Genomic DNA, 23,144 nt, shown 5'->3' on the forward strand with positions numbered 1-23,144 from the left:
TGCTCCGTACACCTCGTACACGCGCGGCTCTGCTCCGTACACCTCGTACACACGCGGCTCTGCTCCGTACACCTCGTACACACGCGGCTCTGCTACATCCACACTGTAAACCCCTCCTGACCCCACACATAAACTTCAGCTCATCCAGCACCATGACAACCAGCACAGCAGAGTCCTGCATCCACTGAGGCCCCTGATCATGTGACCCCTGACTCCTCCCCTCCTGTGACCTCATCACAGCTCCTGTGCGCACAGAGCAGCCATATATGTGGTGGCGGCTCTGCAGGTGGAGGTATGTGGAGACCCCTTTACTGGGCGCAGGGGGCATTAACCCCTTCAGCACGGAGACTCTTTTGGGGTCTTGTGTTGCCCCTTTATAAGAATCATAAGGTTTTTGTTCTGTTCCCTGTAATAGATACATACGACCCAACTATGGAGACAGGAAGGGAGGAAACGTATTGTTCCCATAGTACAGGACCCCTTTACTGGCCCCACAGTGTAATGCCCCCATTATGCCCCTTATGCAGGATGTATGATGCCACCACACAGTGTAATGCCCCCATTATGCCCCTTATGCAGGATGTATGATGCCCCCACACAGTGTAATGCCCCCATTATGCCCCTTATACAGGATGTATGATGCCCCCACAAAGTGTAATGCCCCCATTATGCCCCTTATGCAGTATGTATGATGCCCCCACAGTGTAATTCCCCCCATTATGCCCCTTATGCTGGATGTATGATGCCCCCACACAGTGTAATGCTCCCATTATGCCCCTTATGCAGGATGTATGATGCCCCCCACACAGTGTAATGCCCCCATTATGCCCCTTATGCAGGATGTATGATGACCACACAGTGTAATGCCCCCATTATGCCCCTTATACAGGATGTATGATGCCCCCACACAGTGTAATGCCACCATTATACCCCTTATGCAGTATGTATGATGCCCCCACACAGTGTAATGCCCCCATTATGCACCTTATGCAGGATGTATGATGCCCCCACACAGTGTAATACCCCCATTATGCCCCTTATGCAGTATGTATGATGCCCCCACACAGTGTAATGCCCCCATTATGCCCCTTATGCAGGATGTATGATGACCACACAGTGTAATGCCCCTATTATGCCCCTTATACAGGATGTATGATGCCCCCACACAGTGTAATGCCCCCATTATACCCCTTATACAGTATGTATGATGCCCCCACACAGTGTAATGCCCCCATTATACCCCTTATGCAGGATGTATGATGCCCCACACAGTGTAATGCCCCCATTATGCCCCTTATACAGGATGTATGATGCCCCCACACAGTGTAATGCCCCCATTATGCCCCTTATGCAGTATGTATGATGCCCTCACACAGTGTAATGCCCCCATTATGCCCCTTATGCAGTATGTATGATGCCCCCACACAGTGTAATGCCCCCATTATGCCCCTTATACTGTATGTATGATGCCCCCACACAGTATAATGTTCCCCCAGTAGCGCCTGAGGTCCTCCAGTTGGAATAATCCCTCTGGAGTTGGTTTTCCCTTTGCCTGCTCCCCTCCATGTAGACCCTCGAGCATGTATACATGCATGTAGGGGAGCAGGCCTTACTAGATATTGAGGCTTTGTACAGTAATATACCGCATGAGGATGGTATCAGAGGAGTAAGACGTTTCTTAAAATCGAGATCAATAGAGTGTAGCAGACATAATGACTTCATGGAGGATCTTCTAAAATTCACTCTTACACATAACTTCTTTCTTTTTGACAGGAAGTACTTCCACCAGCTCAGGGGTACTGCGATGGGAAGTCGCTGTGTCCCCTCATTTGCTAACCTATTCCTGGGCTGGTGGGAGGAAAACACAATATTCGTAGATGATCATAAGTGGTGGCATCCATATATTGGGGCATGGTATAGATATATTGACGACATTTTTATCATCTGGTCAGGAACGAGTGAAAAGTTTCTTGAATTTGTCAGGGAACTCAATATCCATAGAGTCGGCCTGAGATTTATATCAGAGTTTAAATATTACCAGTTGCCTTTCTTGCATGTACTAATCAAGAAATAACAGGATGAGACCTTAGGGACACTCATCTACCATAAACCTACAAGCACTAATAAACTATTGAAGTGGGATAGCCACCACCCCCATCCTCCTTAAAAAAGCAATATCCAAGGGCCAATTTTTACAGTTGAGAAGAGACTGCTCTAATGTCACAGATTTTAATATACAGGCAATAGACATGAACACTAGATTCATGGAAAAAGGTCCTCACAATACATTTTGGATTCCACACGATTGTTTGAAGAAAATCGGGAGAGACAGACACTCCATACCTAACCACGAGAGCAAGAAAAATATGGGATAACACAAGTAATAGGAACTTACGAGAATCAGAGTGACCATATCTTTAATATCCTCAGAAAACCCTGGCCGACCTGGACCTGAGGGTGCTGCGTGATTTACTCCCACAATAACTTTCAGAAAGGGTCGGTCAATTAGAGACCGTTAGTGCATAGTTTCTATAAAAACCTGCAACCAAGGGGACATGGCTAGATAGAAGAGTCTGCGGTTTCTTTAGATGTGGATAAAGTTGTACATGTAATTGGATGAGACCATGTAAATCTTCTTCGAGTTCTTCTACAGGTGAAACCTTTTTCCAGAGGGATTATTCCAGCTGTAAAACCTCAGGACTTTTATATATGGCCACATGCACCTGTCCCCTAGATTATGTTTGAATGACCAAGAGGCAGTCTAGGGGGAGGGGGCATTTGGGTAATTTATGCCATGGTCAGGACACCCCAATTAGTGCACATCGAGGTGAAACCGGAAACCTCTCCTTTTCTATCATTGCGGTGGTTAAACCCAGTGTCAGAGGAGGTGATCACAATAGATGTATCCTCAAAAAGGAAAGAGAGTGGATTTCCAGACTGGATTGACGAGCCTCTAAGGGACTCGATGAGCAAATTTCCTATGCCTGTTTTGTATGAATACATCCATATTCTGAATTACACTTTTGGATTTTATACTCTACCCATTTCTACTCAGTTCCCTGTGAATGAGGTTCACATATTGCTGTACTTCATCAAGATATCTGAGCTTCTATATCAGAATTATTTCTTATCAGTTATGTCCCATATATACTATTTAGTAACTAACACGTGTGGTGATCATTGTATATCTCCAATTATGTAATAGGGGTCAAATTTGGCCATTTAGGAATATACTGTGGGCCACCATCCCATATTTTATGTAGTGATAAAGTAGATCTACATGCCTATTGCATAATGAGAAGATGTGCAATACTTGATTTTAGTCTCCCATGATACTGATCTCAGAGACAGGACTTTTCTATATGGGAGGAATGCAATCCAGATTCAGTATGCGTCCGGATACGTCCGGACATGCACAATCACCAAAAATTACCCTAGATGCTCTCCGGCGTGGAATGCATAACTAGGGTCATGCGCAGTGAAGGGTACGAGTAGTTTGGCAGCAATCAGTATATCTGCCATTAAACTGTATAGCACGTCACTTCCGGACATGCACACTAGAAGATGGACATTATCGGACCTCTCGTGCATGGGAAGTAGCGCAGGTGCAGTACATTATTATAGACAGACTCCATTCTATATATTCTATGACAATTCACTTCTAGGAAAGGGAATGGGTCTCCTAGTCTGTGGAGGGGTTTTGGATGAAGTAGGATATTTAAACGTGGACACCTGGCTATTAGGCACACTATGCTGAACATCATGAATTAACATCCCTGAATCAAGTCTCCTGATGGACCTGTTGGGGAAACGCGTTGAGGCGGATTATTGAAACATTCTCTGAAGAGTACCATACACTTTCCTTTACATATACCTTGAGACATAAGTGGTCCTATTTAATGTATCAGTGTATTTTTTGATATATACACTGCTCAAAAAAATAAAGGGAACACTTAAACAACAGAATATAACTCCAAGTAAATCAAACTTCTGTGAAATCAAACTGTCCACTTAGGAAGCAACACTGATTGACAATCAATTTCACATGCTGTTGTGCAAATGGAATAGACTATAGATGGAAATTATTGGCAATTATCAAGACACCGTCAATAAAGGAGTGGTTCTGCAGGTGGGACCACAGACCACATCTCAGTACCAATGCTTTCTGGCTGATGTTTTGGTCACTTTTGAATGTTGGTTGTGCTTTCACACTCGTGGTAGCATCAGACGGACTCTACAACCCACAGAAGTTGCTCAGGTAGTGCAGCTCATCCAGGATGGCACATCAATGCGAGCTGTGGCAAGGTTTGCTGTGTCTGTCAGCGTAGTGTCCAGAGGCTGGAGGCGCTACCAGGAGACAGGCCAGTACACCAGGAGACATGGAGGGGGCCGTAGGAGGGCAACAACCCAGCAGCAGGACCGCTACCTCCGCCTTTGAGCAAGGAGGAACAGGAGGAGCACTGCCAGAGCCCTGCAAAATGACCTCCAGCAGGCCACAAATGTGCATGTGTCTGCACAAACTGTTAGAAACCGACTCCATGAGGGTGGTATGACGTCCCGACTTCCACATATGGGGGTTGTGCTCACAACCCAACACCGTGAAGCAGGACACTTGGTATTTGCCACAGAACACCGGGATTGGCAAAGTCACCACTGGCGCCCTGTGCTCTTCACAGATGAAAGCAGGTTCACACTGTTACATAGTTTATAAGGCCGAAAAAAGACAAGCGTCCATCGAGTTCAGCCTATTTCTTGTGCACTGCAGCTATTCCGCAGCGTTGATCCAGGGAAAGGCAAAAAAAACTCATGCGGTATAGGCCAATTTACATCATTGAGGAAAAATTCACTTCCCGACTCCAATCTGGCAGTCAGATTAAATCCCTGGATTAATTAACTATCACTAAGCATAAGATGTAATTTTATTGTTCTCAAGAAAGGCGTCCAGGCCTCTCTTGAACTCATTAAGTGAGTTGGACATCACCACTTCCTCTCCCAGAGAGTTCCAGAGTCTCACGGCTCTGACCCTAAAGAATCCCCTTCTATGCTGGTGCAGGAACCTCCTTTCCTCCAGACGCATAGTGTGCCCCCTCGTCTTTGTCACCATCCTTGGTATAAACAGGTCATGGGAGAGCTCTCTGTACTGCCCCCTGATGTATTTATACATGTTTATGAGGTCTCCCCTAAGCCTTCTCTTTTCCAACGTACATAGGCCTAATTTTGACAACCTCTCTGGGTATTCTAGTCCCTCCATTCCCTTTATTACCTTAGTCGCCCTCCTTTGTACCCTCTCTAGCTCCAATTTGTCTTTCCTGAGCACATGTGACAGATGTGAAAGAGTCTGGAGACGCCGTGGAGAGCAATCTGTTGCCTCCAACATCCTTCAGCATGACCGGTTTGACAGTGGGTCAGTAATGGTGTGGGGTGGCATTTCTTTGGAGGGCCGCACAGCCCTCCATGTGCTCGCAAGAGGTAGCCTGACTGCCTTTAGGTACTGAGATGAGATCCTCAGACCCCTTGTGAGACCATATGCTGGTGCAGTTGGCCCTGGGTTCCTCCTAATGCAGGACAATGCCAGACCTCATGTGACTGGAGTATGTCAGTAGTTCCTGCAAGATGAAGGCATTGAAGCTATGGACTGGCCCGCCCGTTCCCCAGACCTGAATCCGATTGAGCACATCTGGGACATCATGTCTCGCTCCATCCTCCAACGTCACGTTGCACCACAGACTGTCCAGGAGTTGGCGGATGCTTTAGTCCAGGTCTGGGAGGAGATCCCACAGGAGACCATCCGCAACCTCATCAGGAGCATGCCCAGGCATTGTAGGGAGGTCACACAGGGACGTGGAGGCCACACACAATACTGAGCCTCATTTTGACTTGTTTTAAGGACATTTCGTCAAAGTTGGATCAGCCTGTAGTGTGTTTTTCCACTTTAATTTTGGGGGTGACTCCAAATCCAGTCCTCCATTGGTTAATAAATTTGATTTCCATTGATGATTTTTGTGTGATTTTGTTGTCAGCACATTCAACTTTGTACAGAACAAAGTATTCAATGAGAATATTTCATTAATTCAGATCTAGGATGTGTTATTTGAGTGTTCCCTTTATTTTTTTGAGCAGTGTATATCAGGGTTATCTAGGGCTTCTGAGGGACAGCCAATGGTGTGTGGGGATGCTATTGTCGTCTCTTAGGGTGCCAAACTCCGCACTTAGGCTGTAACAGTTTTGTTTGGGTACAGGATAGGGTAAGCCATTCAGCTTGTAGTTTTAAGTATATATATGTTGTTAGTCCAGTTTTTAGTGCATATATTTTAATTTGGGGGGCGGAGGTTTCCCACAGTACTGTTCATTAGACACACAATTTTGTACCACCCATCTCACCGACTACCCCACGGCAATTAATAAAAACTCAGCACCATTCTTGGTGCAGATACTAATGAACCCAGAACCTCTGAGATATTTACCACACAATAGTTGGATAGGCAAAGGCATATCATCCATAGTGGCAGCCCATGTAGCCACTATAATGCCTGTGAATTGAGAGGGCTCGGTGTGGGTCAGCAACGGGCACCCTCTCCTTCCCAATCATCAAAATTTCAGCTATATACACATTCCCGTGACGGTAATACAATGAATAGGTTAATGAATCAGGAATTCGAAAGCTCACTGATCCATCATTCAGCCTTCGCCTGTGAATCTGAGTCTCTGTGCACTGCAGGCACAATGATGTCACTACATTACACCTGTAGTATGGATAGTATAGTACTCACACTGCACAGACCGGAGCAGTGCACTCGGGAACGGGGTTGGTTGAGTAGAGTGTGTGTGTGGTTTTTTTCTTAATATCAAGAATTATGGGGGCATCATATTAAGTGAAGGGCCTTTGGGGCTCTCATACAGAGTGGGCGGCTGGTGGGGGCCATTAAACTGTGTTGTGTGCTTTGATGGACTTTAATGGCCTCCATACTGAGTGTGTGTCCCCATTTTGTTTAGCAGGCTATTGTGGCCATAATACTCTATGAGGGGCTGTGGGGGCCATCATACTTTGTTGGAGCCTCATTCTGAGTTACATTGGCATACAGTAGAACAATTTCCTGGTGATGAGTCAGATAGTGATAATTAAGTGAGAAATACAAATTTTTGGTCTACCTGGTGACTTGAATTGATATGGTTTTGTGTGACCAAAGGTAGACATCAGATGGTACGTTCTGAAGGAAAACAAAGATATAATAGCAGTGGGAATCTGGATTCCAAGGCGAGAGCATAGCAGAGACAAAGAGCAGAGAGTGGAGTAGAGAATGAGATCTTGTGAGGATCGGAGGTTGTGTGTAGGGAAGTACCGGGAGACTAGGTCACAGATGTATGGAGGAGACAGGTTGTAGATGACTTTGTATGTCATGGGTAGGGCTTTGTACTGGAGTCTCTGGGTAATGGGTAATCAGTGAAGGGATTGACAGAGGGGAGAGGCTGGGGAATAGCGAGGGACCAGGTGGATTAGTCAGGCAGTAGAGTTTAGTATAAATTGGAGTGGTGCGAGAGTGTTAGAACGGAGGCCACACAGAGCAGGAGTCGAGGCAGGATATGATGAGGGCATGGACTATGGTTTTTGCTGATTATTAAGTAAGAATTGTACGGATCCGGGAAATATTTTTTAGTTGGATTCGGCAGGAAGTAGAAAGGGCTTAGATATGTGGTTTGAAGGAGAGATCAGAATCCAAGGTTACCCCGGGGAAGCTAGCTTGCAGGACTAGGGAGAATGAACAGTCATTGTGGTGAGATGTGATCTTGAGAGTAGAGCAGAAAGTTGACCTTCCGTGATGGCGGAGAAGCTGGTTTTGGAGGAGGAGGGCTGAGTAGATATGAGCAGGGGCTGTGGGGGTTGTCGGCCAAAGCTTTCTCTGATGTTATCAATCTTCTGCTTGAAGAATGAGGCAAAGTCTTCAGCTGAGATGATGGGGGATGGAGGAGAGAATTGAAAGTGTTGAATAGCTGTTTAGGGTTAGGAGACAGGGAAGCTATGACAGATGAGAAGTATGTTTGTTTTGCTGCAGTGAGTGTGGACTTGAAAGTAGTGAGGGCCTGTTTGATTGCGATGAAGTGCTCTTTGGAGTGGGATCTTTTCCATCTCCTCTCAGCAACTCTGGAAGCCCGCCTTTAGTTCTTTAGGCAGGCTAGTGTACCAGGGTTGCCTGTTAATTTTGTGAGCTTTGGTATGTCTGAGAGGGAAAGCCGATTTGAGAGATGCAGATATAGTGGTGTTACATAAAGCGGCAGCATCTGCATTGTGTAAGGAACTTATGTTTGCAAGAGGGAGAAGAGACTCGGAAAGTGAATGTAGATCAAGGTGTTTAAGATTTCTGCGAGGGTGTGCAGGTTTGTGGAGTGGGGATTGTGCACCTGCCGCTCCCCCCACAGACCCCACCAGCCACAATGTAGTGGCGAGTATCTTGATGAAACATTTCCTAATAAATGGATTGGCCGAAGAGACCCACTTGATTGACCGGCACGTTCACCAGACTTGACCCCAATGGATTTTTTCTTTTGGGAAGTACTTGAGGACAAAGTTTATAGTCGAAAACCAAAAAGTGTCAGTGATTTGAAAAATTACATAAGAGAGTCATTTCAAGAAATTAATACCCAAAGAGACTTGTGCAAAAAAGTTTGTCAAAGTGTAAGAGGCAGACTTCAAAGCTGTGCAAATTGTAATGGAAAACAGTTTGAGCACCTGTGTTGATAAAATTTAAGGGCTTTTGTATTATTGTTCAGAATAAAATTTAATTGTCAATGTTATGCTTGTGTTAGTAACATTTATTTTGATTCATATATAAAATTATATGTATTATTTTCTGACCACCTAATTTTGGATCATCCTTTGTGTGTGTGTGTGTGTATATATATATATATATATATATATATACAGTACAGACCAAAAGTTTGGACACAGCTTCTCATTTAAAGATTTTTCCGTATTTTCATGACTATGAAAATTGTACATTCACACTGAAGGCATCAAAACTATGAATTAACACATGTGGAATTATACACTTAACAAAAAAGTGTTAAACAATGGAAAATATGTCTTATATTCTAGGTTCTTCAAAGTAGCCACTTTTTGCTTTGATGACTGCTTTGCACACTCTTGGCATTCTCTTGATGAGCTTCAAGAGGTAGTCACCGGAAATGGTCTTCCAACAATCTTGAAGGAGTTCCCAGAGATGCTTAGCACTTGTTGGCCCTTTTGCCTTCACTCTGCGGTCAAGCTCATCCCAAACCATCTCGATTGGGTTCAGGTCTGGTGACTGTGGAGGCCAGGTCATCTGGCGTAGCGCCCCATCACTCTCCTTCTTGGTCAAATAGCCCTTACACAGCCTGGAGGTGTGTTTGGGGTCATTGTCCTGTTGAAAAATAAATGATGGTCCAATAAATGCAAACCGGATAGAATAGCATGCCGCTGCAAGATGCTGTGGTAGCCATGCTGGTTCAGTATGCCTTCAGTTTTGAATAAATCCCCAACAGTGTCACCAGCAAAGCACCATCACACCTCCTCCTCCATGCTTCACGGTGGGAACCAGGCATGTAGAGTCCATCCGTTCACCTTTTCTGCGTCGCACAAAGACACGGTGGTTGGAACAAAAGATCTCAAATTTGGACTCATCAGACCAAAGTACAGATTTCCACTGGTCTAATGTCCATTCCTTGTGTTCTTTAGCCCAAACAAGTCTCTTCTGCTTGTTGCCTGTCCTTAGCAGTGGTTTCCTAGCAGCTATTTTACCATGAAGTCTCCTCTTAACAGTTGTTGTAGAGATGTGTCTGCTGCTAGAACTCTGTGTGGCATTGACCTGGTCTCTAATCTGAGCTGCTGTTAACCTACGATTTCTGAGGCTTGTGACTCGGATAAACTTATCCTCAGAAGCAGAGGTGACTCTTGGTCTTCCTTTCATGGGGCGGTCCTCATGTGAGCCAGTTTCTTTGTAGCACTTGATGGTTTTTGCAACTGCACTTGGGGGCACTTTCAAAGTTTTCCCAATTTTCACACTGACTGACCTTCATTTCTTAAAGTAATGATGGCCAATCGTTTTTCTTTACTTAGCTGCTTTTTTCTCGCCATAATACAAATTCTAATAGTCTATTCAGTAGGACTATCAGCTGTGTATCCACCAGACTTGTGCACAACACAACTGATGATCCCAACCCCATTTATAAGGCAAGAAATCCCACTTATTAAACCTGACAGGGCACACCTGTGAAGTGAAAACCATTTCCGGTGACTACCTCTTGAAGCTCATCAAGAGAATGCCAAGAGTGTGCAAAGCAGTCATCAAAGCAAAAGGTGGATACTTTGAAGAACCTAGAATATAAGATATATTTTCAGTTGTTTCACACTTTTTTGTTAAGTATATAATTCCACATGTGTTAATTCATAGTTTTGATGCCTTCAGTGTGAATGTACAATTTTCATAGTCATGAAAATACAGAAAAATCTTTAAATGAGAAGGTGTGTCCAAACTTTTGATCTGTACTGTGTATATATATATATAATATATATAGGGCCATTTATATCGATACATCTAAATTAAATGGGAATGGTTGGTGATATCACCTTCCTGTTTGTGGCACATTAGTATATGGGAGAGGGAAAACTTTTCCAGATGGGTGGTGACCATGGCGGCCATTTTGAAGTCGGCCATTTTGGATCCAACATTATTTTTTCAATGGGAAGAGGGTCATGTGACACATCAGACTTATTCAGAATTTCATAAAAACATTGGTGTGCTTGGTTTTAACATAACTTTATTCTTTCATGAGTTTTTTACAAGTTTATGACCACTTATAAAATCTGTTCAAAGTGCTGCCCATTGTGTTGGATTGTCAATGCAACCCTCTTCTCCCACTCTTGACACACTGATAGCAACACCGCAGATGAAATGCTAGCACAGGCTTCCAGTATCCGTTGTTTCAGATGCTCCACATCTCGTATCTTCACAGCTTAGACAATTGCCTTTAGATGACCCCAAAGCTAAAAGTCTAAGGGGGTCAGATCTGGAGACCTTGGTGGCCATTCAACTGGCCCACGACGACCAATCCACTTTCCAGGAAACTGTTCATGTAGGAATTCTCGGACCTGACACCCATAATGTGGTGGTGCATCATCTTGTTAGAAAAACTCAGGGAACGTGCCATCTTCAGTGCATAAAGAGGGCAGCACATCATCATGTAGCAATTTCAGATATCCAGTGGCATTGAGGTTTCCATTGATGAAGAATTGCCCCACTATCTTTGTGTTGAGGAGAGCCATAGGCTCAAATACTTAATTAACCTCCAGACATAGGAGTTTGAGAGGAAAGACCCATAAAGTGTATTATTTCACCTTACATAAGGTTGTATAGATCAAAAGATGGCTGTCATTGCTTGTTTCATCACACCATGCTCTGTTCTGGAAGGAAGCTGCATTCTATAGAAGGACTAATCAACCACAGAGCGACACATCGCATGGACTACGCCCCCCTGATGACCTCATGGATCACGCCCCCCTGATGACCTCATGTATCATGCCTCCTGATGACCTCATGGATCACGCCCACTGATGACCTCATGGACCACGCCCTCTGGGCTAACCAATCAATACAGCTGGTTACTCACATTCTGGGCTAACCGAGCCCACATACAGTGTTTATATAAGTCTATGTTCGGGTTTAATAAAGACACTTGGAGCTGTGCCATAGCTGATCAAGGAGAGCTTACATCCGACTGTGTGTGTGTCTGATGTTATTCTTTCGTGCATGCACTTGATCATATTTATTAAGCCAGGAGCCGGCAACTAGTGAACATACCAAAGTGTTCACCCTAACATTTTTGGCGCCCAACATGGGGCCAGCAGAGTGAGAGCCCTATACTTTTAGGACCAGCAATTTGAACGGCAGGACGCACTGAATACTCCGAGCCAGGAGACTGATCACCTCCATAACCAAACACTGTAAGTCTGCTGATTTTTATAATCTGTAGTTTTTTCCTGTGTTCCTTGGTGTATGCTGTGCAGATTGCCTGACTGTGTCTGGTTTTCGAGTTATCTGTAAGACGGCAGAAGGGTCTCTCCGCTGCTGGCCATTTTAATTGCGGAAGAACCGTCACATGCTCAGTTGCCTGCTGCCTCTTATGTGTCGTGTTGAGGGGAGATTGACTGGTATTTAAAGGGTACAAGTGTTTTTTTGAGCGGTATCTGGAAAAAAAAAAAAGGATATTTGTCTGTGGTATAGTTCACGTTTGTCGCCTGCGATACGATTTCCTTTCTGGTGGAGAAAGTAGGGGTACTTAGCCTGGAGTGATTTGACTCGGCCTGGTACCGGCACGGAGCCTGGAGTGAGGGACTCGGCCCGGAGCCTAGTAAATTGATTTTCAGCACGTAGCCTAGAGTGAGTGACTCGGTACGGGGCCTGTTAATTGGATTAATATGAGGTGTTTTATTTATTTATTTATTTATTTTTATATATATACGGAAATCAGACAGGGACCACGTGGCAGGACGGAGACAGATAGAAAGTGTGTGCTGCAGACTCAGTTTTCCTTTAGAATATCAGGTTTGAGTCATCCTCCCCCATCTTATTGTTTGTTTTGTGTTTTGTTATCTTGTTCATGTTAAACAATGTAAAAAGCTTATGGAGTTGTGTGGAATGCCAGAAGGGGGGAGGTTACAGACCCTGGAGTGGAAGACTGTCTTAAAACAAAGAAAAGGTATTTTAGAAGATAATGGATTGTTGTCTACTGCTAGGGCATGGGAAAGAGTCTCTGAAAGTTTGTATAGAGAATATTGGGTAGAAGAGGAAAGGACAATGGACAGAGTTTTGAGTTATATGTATTACAAAAATGTATCCTGTGAGCGGCCACCGCCATATAATGGTGGTGATGGTGGCACATTGCCATGTGCTCTTTCTGGCGGCAGCCATTTTGTGGATGGCACATGTACTGTTCTGGCGGCAGCCATTTTGTGGATGGCAAATGTGCTGTTTCTGGAAGCAGCCATTTTGTGGATGGCAAATGTGCTGTTTCTGGCAGCAGCCATTTTGTGGATGGCAAATGTGCGGTTTCTGGCACCAGCCATTTTGTGGATGGCAAATGTGCTGTCTCTGGCGGCAGCCATTTTGTGGATGGCAAATGTGTTGTCTCTGGCGGCAGCCATTTTGTGGATGGCAAATGTGCTGCCTCCGGTGGCGGCAATCTTGGAACGTTGCCTCAGATCATACAAACTGAGCCATATCATTATGTAACTGACAGAGATCTGGCTAAATCGAGTGAGGCACAATCCAGTAATATACACACGACTTTCGGTGGTGAACATACTAGGCAAATGCTACACACCACAAGACCAGATCCTTTTTACCCAGTAATGACCACTAATGGCCAGTACTATACTCCTTCGGGAAGTGAACAGGCTTTACCCATGTTCCCTGTCACAACGGTGTCCAGTGGGCCACCGACCTTTTCACCTAACAGTCCCATCGTGAGCCCAGCTATTCTCCCACCTGGATCATCCCCAGCACCGACCCTTTCCACTGTCCCTTCCACTGGCAACTCAGCCGCACGTCCACACAAGTTACTTCAAGCAGCGACTTCTCCTCCCAACATTTCCGCTATAACAGCACTCTCAGTCAGTCTACCTAACTCTATTCCCAGTACCTCACAGCCTCTCTCGCAGCCGAGCGCACACCTGTATGGAACGGTGGCCACTGAACCAAGGAGGGGCTCAATCTGGGGAGGGGACACCAACATCACAGGAAGCACGAAGGGGAGGGAATGTTGGCAACCCATTTTTGACAAGGAACTTCCTGAGGGACCCTTGTTAGTGGTGGGTAAGGGTGACATAACGACAATGGAAACGGACGCTATTGTTAATGCTGCCAACCCTCGGTTAGAGCACAACGGAGGTGTGGCTAGAGCCATAGTGGAAGCAGGAGGGGCGACTATTCAAACTGACAGTCGAATCATTGTTGAGTCGCTTGGTCAGATAGCTGTTGGGGACATAGCGGTGACTAAATCTGGAAATCTTCCTTGTAGAATGATCATACACGCTGTAATCCCTACTTTTGACCCTATTCATCCAGATGTCAGTGCTTGACAACTACGCGCGGCAATAACTCGTATCTTAGAATATTAGTGAGCAGATTGAGACCTTGACAATTCCTGCCATTGGTGTTGGCATCTTCGGGTTCCCTGTTCATGCATGTGCAAGGGAGATTGTTGGCATTATAATGAGCAAGTGTAACCCTCCAAGCATTTGCTGCCTCTCTGAAATCAGGTTAATTAGTAATGAGGACAGGACTGTTAAAGCTTTTAAGACTGCCTGCATGACCTGCACTCCACCCCATGATATAGGAGCTGCCCAAATAGAGCCCCTCATTCCAGGACTGTTACCTCCTCCTGCTCCTCATACACAAGTAATTACACCTGTACTTCCTGTGCCATCTCTACTCCCGCCTCGGTTGCCACCACCAACCGTGCCAACGTCCACGTCCTGAGGAGCCCACCCTTTATGTCAAGTTTACACCCCAGCAAGCTGTTACTCTGCTGAACCAACTCCCAGATCCAGAAAAACTGCCGATGCCTTTCTATAGAAGCATGCTTCAAATCCAAAGGAATTACTCAGCCACATGGCAAGATCTCATTTCCCTGGCAAATCTTAAAGCAGACGATGCATATTGGCCTGTTATGGACACTGCATTTAATGATGCCTCACTTGTCAGTGACACTACATGGGACTCTGGTGTTTAGTTCTGCCAACAGCTTAAGACATTTGCCTCGGATAAATTGGCCGATCAGTCAACTGGCCGTCACGCAAGAACCAGGGGAATCGGTGGAGAGATATCATGCTCGTCTAATGCAAATGTTTAATGACCTTGGCTTCAGTAACTAAATAAAAATTCAACGGACACTGTTCATTTCCTCTTTTGTTGAGGGCCTTCGGGAAGCTCTGAGGAAGCAATTTCAAGCAGTTAGACCTGAATATGCTACATTGGATCCTAAGGATGTCTTAATGATAGCTAAGGGATTCGAAAAAACACTCCCTGAGAAATCTATGACAACCTCAAACAGAAAGACCCATATTCTATGGACTGAGGTGCAACACCAAACCCAGAAACCCCATTATCTCGTACCAAAGATGTCTGTTTCAATTGTGGTAATCCTTATCACCAAAGATGGGATTGTAGGGCCCCTCTTCAAGGACGCAGCTTCAGAAACCGCAATGAGGATAATCGCAGATTCAACTATCCTCGACGCAATGACCAATACTACGAACGACCACCACAAGCTCGGATACATCCAGATACCAATCACACCGCTGCTCTGATGGATCTAAATATCCAATAGGACAAGGTCAAGCCCGTGTCCACTACTTTGGCTTCTATATCTGGTCCAATAGCCAAAGTAACTATCAACGTTCAAGACAAACCCTTACCGTTCCTTGTGGACACCGATGCAGCCAGAAGTGTTATCAGATTACAGGACCTGCCTTTTCCCAACCTGATATCCTCTGAAGCCATGACATGCATGGGAGTAGATGGCAAGCCTACTTCTAACAAGCTCACCCGCAAAATACAGGTTGGACCATACGAAGATGTGTTTATGCTTCTTGTGGTGTCCCCCACTTGTCCTACTAACCTTTCGGGGAGCAGACCTTCTTCAAAAGTTAAGAGTGACCATCGCCTATTCATCAGATGGTCTCACCATCACCATCACTGACCCGCTCGATCCGAGTGAAGAGTGTCAACTTCAAGCTGCACCTCTGCTCATGATGATGGACAAAGCTGCTAATACCACCTCAAGTGTTCCGCCAGAAGTGATGTCACAGGTCCCATCTACTCTATGGTCTACTGGCCCTGAACATATTGGACGTCTTGCTGTACCTCCGGTACGGGTCATTCTCAAACCTGGAGCTCAACTCCCTAGTGTGCCCCAATACTCACTCAAATCAAGGCCCTCCTGGAAAATTGGGCACTAGTCAAATGTAACTCTCGCTGTAACACGCCCTTGTTTCCAGTAAAAAAAAGGACATTAAAGGGAGAAGCCCCGAAGTACCGTATGGTTCAAGATCTCCGCTGCACCATCCTCAACCCGTCCATGCTACTTCCTCTTTCCAGGGGGGATGTGGATGATGATACTGATGCTCTAGATGAAGATGCCTTTACACACTCAGAGGATCATGATTGTCTCAAACAGATGCAGGAAGAAGCTGCCTCCAAGAGAAATGTGTCTGAAGACCCACTCCCGCATGCTGACCTGACGTTCTTCACCAATGGTTTCAGATATGCAGATGAAACAGGAAGATTCCATATGGGATATGCCATGGTTACACATGACAAGGATTCATTTAGAAAAGAGAAACCAACGGTGTACGTGTCTCCAAGACACTGAAGAAGGGCCTCAAAGCCCTCTTATGAAATTTATCTATTTACATCAAGGCAAGACAACGGATGATGAAAATAAGTCTTGGCAAGAAGCAGGAGCTAAAAAAGGATGAAGATGGAGTCTGGAGGAAGAACAAAAAGATCTGTCTACCTCGTAATCTGTACCCCTCGGTGACAGAATGGGCAAACGGTATCACCCATAGAGGCAAGAATCAGATGAATGACTTGATTTGGAAGACCTATATGGCACCTGGAATTTCTACTGTCACCCAAAAATATTGCAAGTCCTGCTTTGTGTGTGCAACATGCAATCCAGCACTGCCTCAGAAAGTTACTCAGAAATATTTAGCTAAACCACTCTATCCCTTTCAAAGAATTCAAATCGATCATATTCAAATGCCAAAAGTAGGGAAGTACGAGTATGTACTGGTAGTGACTGACATGTTCTCGGATGGCCTGAAGCCTATCCAGTAACCAACATGACTGCCAGAGTGACTGTTAAGAGACTCATGACCTGAGGTAGTGTGCAGATATGGAATCCCAGAGGTAGTTGAGAGTGACCAAGGACCCGCATTCACTGCAGCACTGACTAAGGAACTATGGACATTGGTAGGGGCCGATTTGGGTTTACATACTCCTTAATCACCCCCAGAGCAGTGGTAAAGTAGAAAGGCTAAATGGCACCTTGAAAAACAAAATATTGAAAGCCAGTCAGGAGGTCAAACTTCCTTGGACAGACATTTTGCCCATTGCCCTATATTTAGTCAGAAATACTCCGAGGGGTCCCACTAAACTTACACCATAGGAGATTCTTTTTGGGGGGCCTCCAAGGTTTGGTCAATATTTTCCACAACAGCTAGCCTTAGGAAGTGATACTCTTGTAAATTATGTCATCGCCCTTACTAAAGAATTGTCACTAACACATGCTCGAGTTTTATCATCTATTCCAGATACAGATTTTAGTGAAGGTGCTCACACTTTCCAACCTGGTGACTACGTGCTGGTAAAGAAGTTCACCAGAAAGACATCCCTGGGGTTGAGATTTGAGGGTCCCTACCAAGTGCTCCTGACCACTCCTACTTCAGTCAAAGTTAAAGGAAGACCGACGTGGATACACGCCTCCCACTGCAATAAGTTTATGCCTCCATCAGAACCTTCTCCATAATGTTACATATCCTCTACTTTGTGTGTTGTGCCATTCTATACTTATTTGTAGGAGCACAACAGGTCGCAATTACCCAAGCAAGAGGGGTGATCACGCACTGATGGGTGAGGGAACCACAGTAGGAACAAAAGGTTAATAAAGTATTTAGGGGGGACTGTTGAGGAGAGCCATAGGCTCAAATACTTAATTAACCTCCAGACATAGGAGTTTGAGAGGAAAGACCCACAAAGTGTATTATTTCACCTTACATAAGGTTGTATAGATCAAAAGATGGCGGCCATTTCCTGTTTCATCACACCATGGGAGAAAGCTGCATTCTATAGAAGGAGTAATCAACCACAGAGCGACACATCGCATGGACTACGCCCCCCAGATGACCTCATGGATCACGCCCCCCTGATGACCTCATGGATCACGCCTCCTGATGACCTCATGGACCACGCCCCCCTGGACTAACCAATCAATACAGCTGGTTACTCACATTCTGGGCTAACCGAGCCCACATACAGTGTTTATATAAGTCTATGTTCGGGTTCAATAAAGACACTTGGAGCTGTGCCATAGCTGATCAAGGAGAGCTTACATCCGACTGTGTGGGTGTCTGATGTTATTCTTTCGTGCATGCACTTGATCATATTTATTAGGCCAGGAGCAGGAAACTAGTGAACATACCAAAGTGTTCACCCTAACATTTGTATCCCATATACCACACCAGATACCATCAAGATACGAGATGTACAACATCTGAAACAACGAATACTGGAAGCCTGTGCTAGCATTTCTTCTGTGGTGTTGCTATCGGTGTGTCAAGAGTGGGAGAAGAGGGTTGCATTGACAATCCAACACAATGGGCAGCACTTTGAACACATTTTATAAGTGGTCATAAACTTGTAAAAAAACTCATGAAAGAATAAAGTTATGTTAAAAGCAAGCTCACCATTGTTTTTCTTATGAAATTCTCAATAAGTTTGATGTGTCACATGACCCTCTTCCCATTAAAAAAAAAATAAAGTCGGATCCAAAATGGCCGACTTCAAAATGGCCACCATGGTCACCACCCATCTGGAAAAGTTTCCCCCCTCCCATATACTAATGTGCCACGAACAGGAAGTTGATATCACCAACCATTGCCATTTAATTCAAGTGTATCCATATAAATGGCCCACCCTGTATATATTGCGTCTTATAAACTGTACTCGGAAATCAACTGGGAGCTGAGGTTACCTGTATGGTCCCCACAGGGGATGTTTGGCCTACTTATAATGATTTGCTGGACTGTTTTAGCTTGTAACAAAAGTTAAGTATCGACACGTGTAACCGGTTCTTGACTCTGCATAATACAGAAGAAGCATCCATGAAGTGTTGTGCCTGCTATCTGATGTATATCAAGTTCTTGTAAAGTAAAGTTTATTTTTGGACTTTGGTCTCCCTCATTCATCTCCATACCATCTGGTCCGGGTTATGTATATATGGTTATATTTTTATTTTATATTGGGATCTGTGATTTCAGTCTACTCCACTGTTGTTATGGACGTGACTCAACCAATATTGTGCAGTGAGTCTGTTGTTGCTAAAACTGATTTTTTTTTTTTTCATGTTAAACTTTTTTTAAAACTTTTTTTAAACAACTCTCATTAGTGCCATCATACAACATACAAGCCTCTGCTTGCTCAGATAATGCACTGTACTACTGTAGTGCTGTGTATCATCACTGCCTGTCAGTGTAATACTAAGGGCCCGTACACATGAGATAAGTGTTGACTGAACAGTCATTTGGCAGACAGCTATCTCTCCTGACTCCCTCCCCCATACACACAAATATTCCAGCTTTCCTGTGATCTGTATGAGAGTCACCTCCAGACTCCTCTAGCGGAGGATTATCTACAGGAAGAACAAACGGATTAGCCTCTGAAATTCAGGATGCCAGATCTTTCTCTGCCCTGAAATCATCTGTCAGGAGGCCCCCAAATACATTATATAGTCAACCAACTTTCATGCAGCTTTAGTCTAATGTGTCTGGGGGCTTTAACCCCTTAACTACCCTTGCCGTATTAGTACGCACATTTGCGTACCCCCCGTTCAGTGAGGGCTGCTGCGCTGAGCCCTCACTGAACCGAGCACATGTCAGCTGATTCTTACAGCTGACATGTGCCCGCAACAGCCCCGGGTGGAATCGCGATCCACCCGCGGCTGTTAACATGTTAAATGCCGCTGTCAATCTCCGACAGCGGCATTTAACGCGCGCTTCCTGGAAGCGCGTCCTAAGCCCCGCCCACCGGCGACCCCGTCACGTGACCGTGGGTCACCGATGAGTGGGCATGACAACCCAGGGTCTGCAGCAGACGCCTGTGGTTGTCATGATCTGGTCGCTATGAGCGCCACCTAGTGGTCGGCGCTCATAGCACAGGACCGGACCTGCTCGTCCTCTGTATGTAGCAGAGCCGATCGGACAGTTGCTGCTTCTAGTCTCCTATGGAGACTATTGAAGTAAGCAAAAAGTAAAAAAAAAAAAGTTTTTAAAAATATAAAAAAATATAAAAGTTTAAATCACCCCCCTTTCGCCCCATTCAAAATAATTTTTAAAAAAACCCGTTCAGAATTGCCTGATCTATCAATATAAAAAAAGAATTAATCCGATCGGTAAATGGCGTAACGAGAAAAAAATTCTAAACGCCAGAATTACGTTTTTTGGTCGCCGCAAAATTGCAATAAAATGCAATAACGGGTGATCAAAACATCGGATCTACCCCAAAATGTTATCAATAAAAATGTCAGCCTGGCGTGCAAAAAATAAGCCATCACCCAGCCCCAGATCACAAAAAATTGAGACACTACAGGTCTCGGAAAATGGCGCCATTTTTTTTTTTTTTACCAAATTTTGGAATTTTTTTTCACCACTTAAATATAAAAGAACCTATACATGTTTGGTGTCTATGAACTTGTAATGACCTGTAGAATAAGAATGGCAGGTCCGTTTTAGCATTCAGTGAACGTGGTAAAAAAAATAAATAAAAAACAACTGTGGTATTGCACTTTTTTTGCAATTTTACCGCACTTGGAATTTTTTTCCCGTTTTCCCGTACAGGATATGGTAAAACTAGTAATGGCGTTGAAAAGTACAACTCGTTCCGCAAAAAATAAGCCCTCACATGGTCATATTGACCAAAAAGTAAAAACGCTATGGCTCTGGGAACAAGGGGAGCAAAAAACGAAAATGCAAAAACGGAAAATGCTCCGGGGCTTAAGGGGTTAAAAAGTAACTTATTGGACGCTGCCTCTGGCCCGGCCTAATAGACTTTTGTACATTACAGGCCCAGGCACCATTATTAGGCATTTATATATCGTATTAAAGGCCCTGTCACACATAACGAGATCGCTAGCGAGATCGTTACTACGTCACGGTTTTGAGACCGCTGGAGAGTCTTATCGTGATCGTTGGGGAGCCGTCAAACATGCAGAACTTGCCAATGATTTCGGCCGCCCCAGCGATCTAACTAACGATCTCGGTGGTCGTTGGGGCGCTTTCACACAGCAGCTATTTCAACAATCTACACCTTGATAGGGACTGTACTGTGTCACAAAAGGTCCTGTCACACATAACGATATCGCTAGCGAGATCGTTAGTAGGTCACGGTTTTGGGATCACTGGAGATTCGTTTCATGATCGCTGGGGAGCTGTCAAACATGCAGAACTTCCCAATGATTTCGGCCGCCCCAGCGATCTAACTAACGATCTCGGTGGTCGTTGGGACGCTTTCACACAGCAGCTATTTCAACAATCCACACCTTGATAGGGACTGTACTGTGTCACAAAGGCATGCATAAAATTACTTTTCCGCGCCCCCTCATCTCCGATTGGTGAACGCTACTGCGTTCTGATTTGGCGGCCTTCGTTTAACACAAGATCACCCACCAGACGGGATCGCTACTGCGTCTCCAGTCAGATGGGAACACTGGTGTGTGCATTGTTCCTGTACAGATGTATGGATGTCCATATATTTATATGAATATATATATATAGAGATGTAAATGGCCATTTATGTGTATGCATATCTGTATGTTTGGGAGTATGTATGTGTATATATAGTTACCTGTATACGTATGTGTATATGAGTGTGTGTGTGTATATATTTATGTACTTAAAAATATGTATGAGTACATGGATGAATCTGTTTACATACGAGTACACGAATGTATATGCGTGTATGTATGTATCTGTATACGCATGTGTATACATATGTATATACAGTACAGACCAAAAGTTTGGACACACCTTCTCGTTTAAAGATTTTTCTGTATTTTCATGACTTTGAAAATTGTACATTCACACTGAAGGCATCAAAACTATGAATTAACACATGTGGAATTATATACTTAACAAAAAAGTGTGAAACAACTGAAAATATGTCTTATATTCTAAGTTCTTCAAAGTAGCCACCTTTTGCTTTGATGACTGCTTTGCACACTCTTGGCATTCTCTTGATGAGCTTCAAGAGGTAGTCACCGGAAATGGTTTTCACTTCACAGGTGTGCCCTGTCAGGTTTAATAAGTGGGTTTTCTTTCCTTATAAATGGGGTTGGGACCATCAGTTGTGTTGTGCAGAAGTCAGGTGGATACACAGCTGATAGTCATATTAAATAGACTGTTAGCTGCTTTTTTCTTGTCATAATACAAATTCTAAGTAAAGAAAAATGAGTGGCCATCATTACTTTAAGAAATGAAGGTCAGTCAGTGCGAAAAATTGGGCAAACTTTGAATGTGTCCCCAAGTGCAGTTGCAAAAACCATTAAGCGCTACAAAGAAACTGGCTCACATGAGGACCGCCCCAGGAAAGGAAGACCAAGAGTCACCTCTGCTTCTGAGGATAAGTTTATCCGAGTCACCAGCCTCAGAAATCACAGGTTAATAGCAGTTCAGAGACCAGGTCAATGCCACACAGAGTTCTAGCAGCAGACACATCTCTACAACAACTGTTAAGAGGAGACTTCATGGTAAAATAGCTGCTAGGAAACCACTGCTAAGGACAAGCAACAAGCAGAAAAGACTTGTTTGGGCTAAAGAACACAAGGAAGGACATTAGACCAGTGGATATCTGTGCTTTGGTCTGATGAGTCCAAATTTGAGATCTTTAGTTCCAACCACCGTGTCTTTGTGCGAAGCAGAAAAGGGGAATGGATGGACTCTACATGCCTGGTTCCCACCGTGAAGCATGGAGGAGGAGGTGTGGGGGTGCTTTGCTCGTGACACTGTTGGGGATTTATTCAAAATTGAAGCCATACTGAACCAGCATGGCGACCACCGCATCTTGCAGCGGCATGCTATTCCATCCGGTATGCGTTTAGTTGGACCATCATTTATTTTTCAACAGTACAATGACCCGAAACACACCTCCAGGCTGTGTAAGGGCTATTTGACCAAGAAGGAGAGTGATGGGGTGCTACGCCAGATGACCTGGCCTCCAGAGTCACCAGTCCTGAACCCAATCGATATGGTTTGGGGTGAGCTGGACCGCAGAGTGAAGGCAAAAGAGCCAACAAGTGCTAAGCATCTCTGGGAACTCCTTCAAGATTGTTAGAAGACC

General features: G+C 44.6%; 1 protein-coding gene across 1 annotated transcript in view; it reads left to right on the plus strand.

Annotated features, from left to right (window-relative positions):
• The first annotated feature begins 231 nt into the window (after nt 1-231).
• The window catches only part of LOC141194440 (uncharacterized), a 36,487-nt gene continuing 13,574 nt past the window's right edge, over nt 232-23,144 (plus strand). The window contains exon 1 of the mRNA XM_073662355.1: nt 232-292. The gene's annotated coding sequence lies outside the window, so the exon portion shown is untranslated. The remainder of the gene's footprint in view (nt 293-23,144) is intronic.

The sequence above is a fragment of the Phyllobates terribilis genome, unplaced genomic scaffold, assembly GCF_046119375.1.
Source record: "Phyllobates terribilis strain yellow unplaced genomic scaffold, ASM4611937v1 Scaffold_71__1_contigs__length_7168151, whole genome shotgun sequence".
Taxonomy (NCBI): Eukaryota; Metazoa; Chordata; class Amphibia; order Anura; family Dendrobatidae; genus Phyllobates; species Phyllobates terribilis.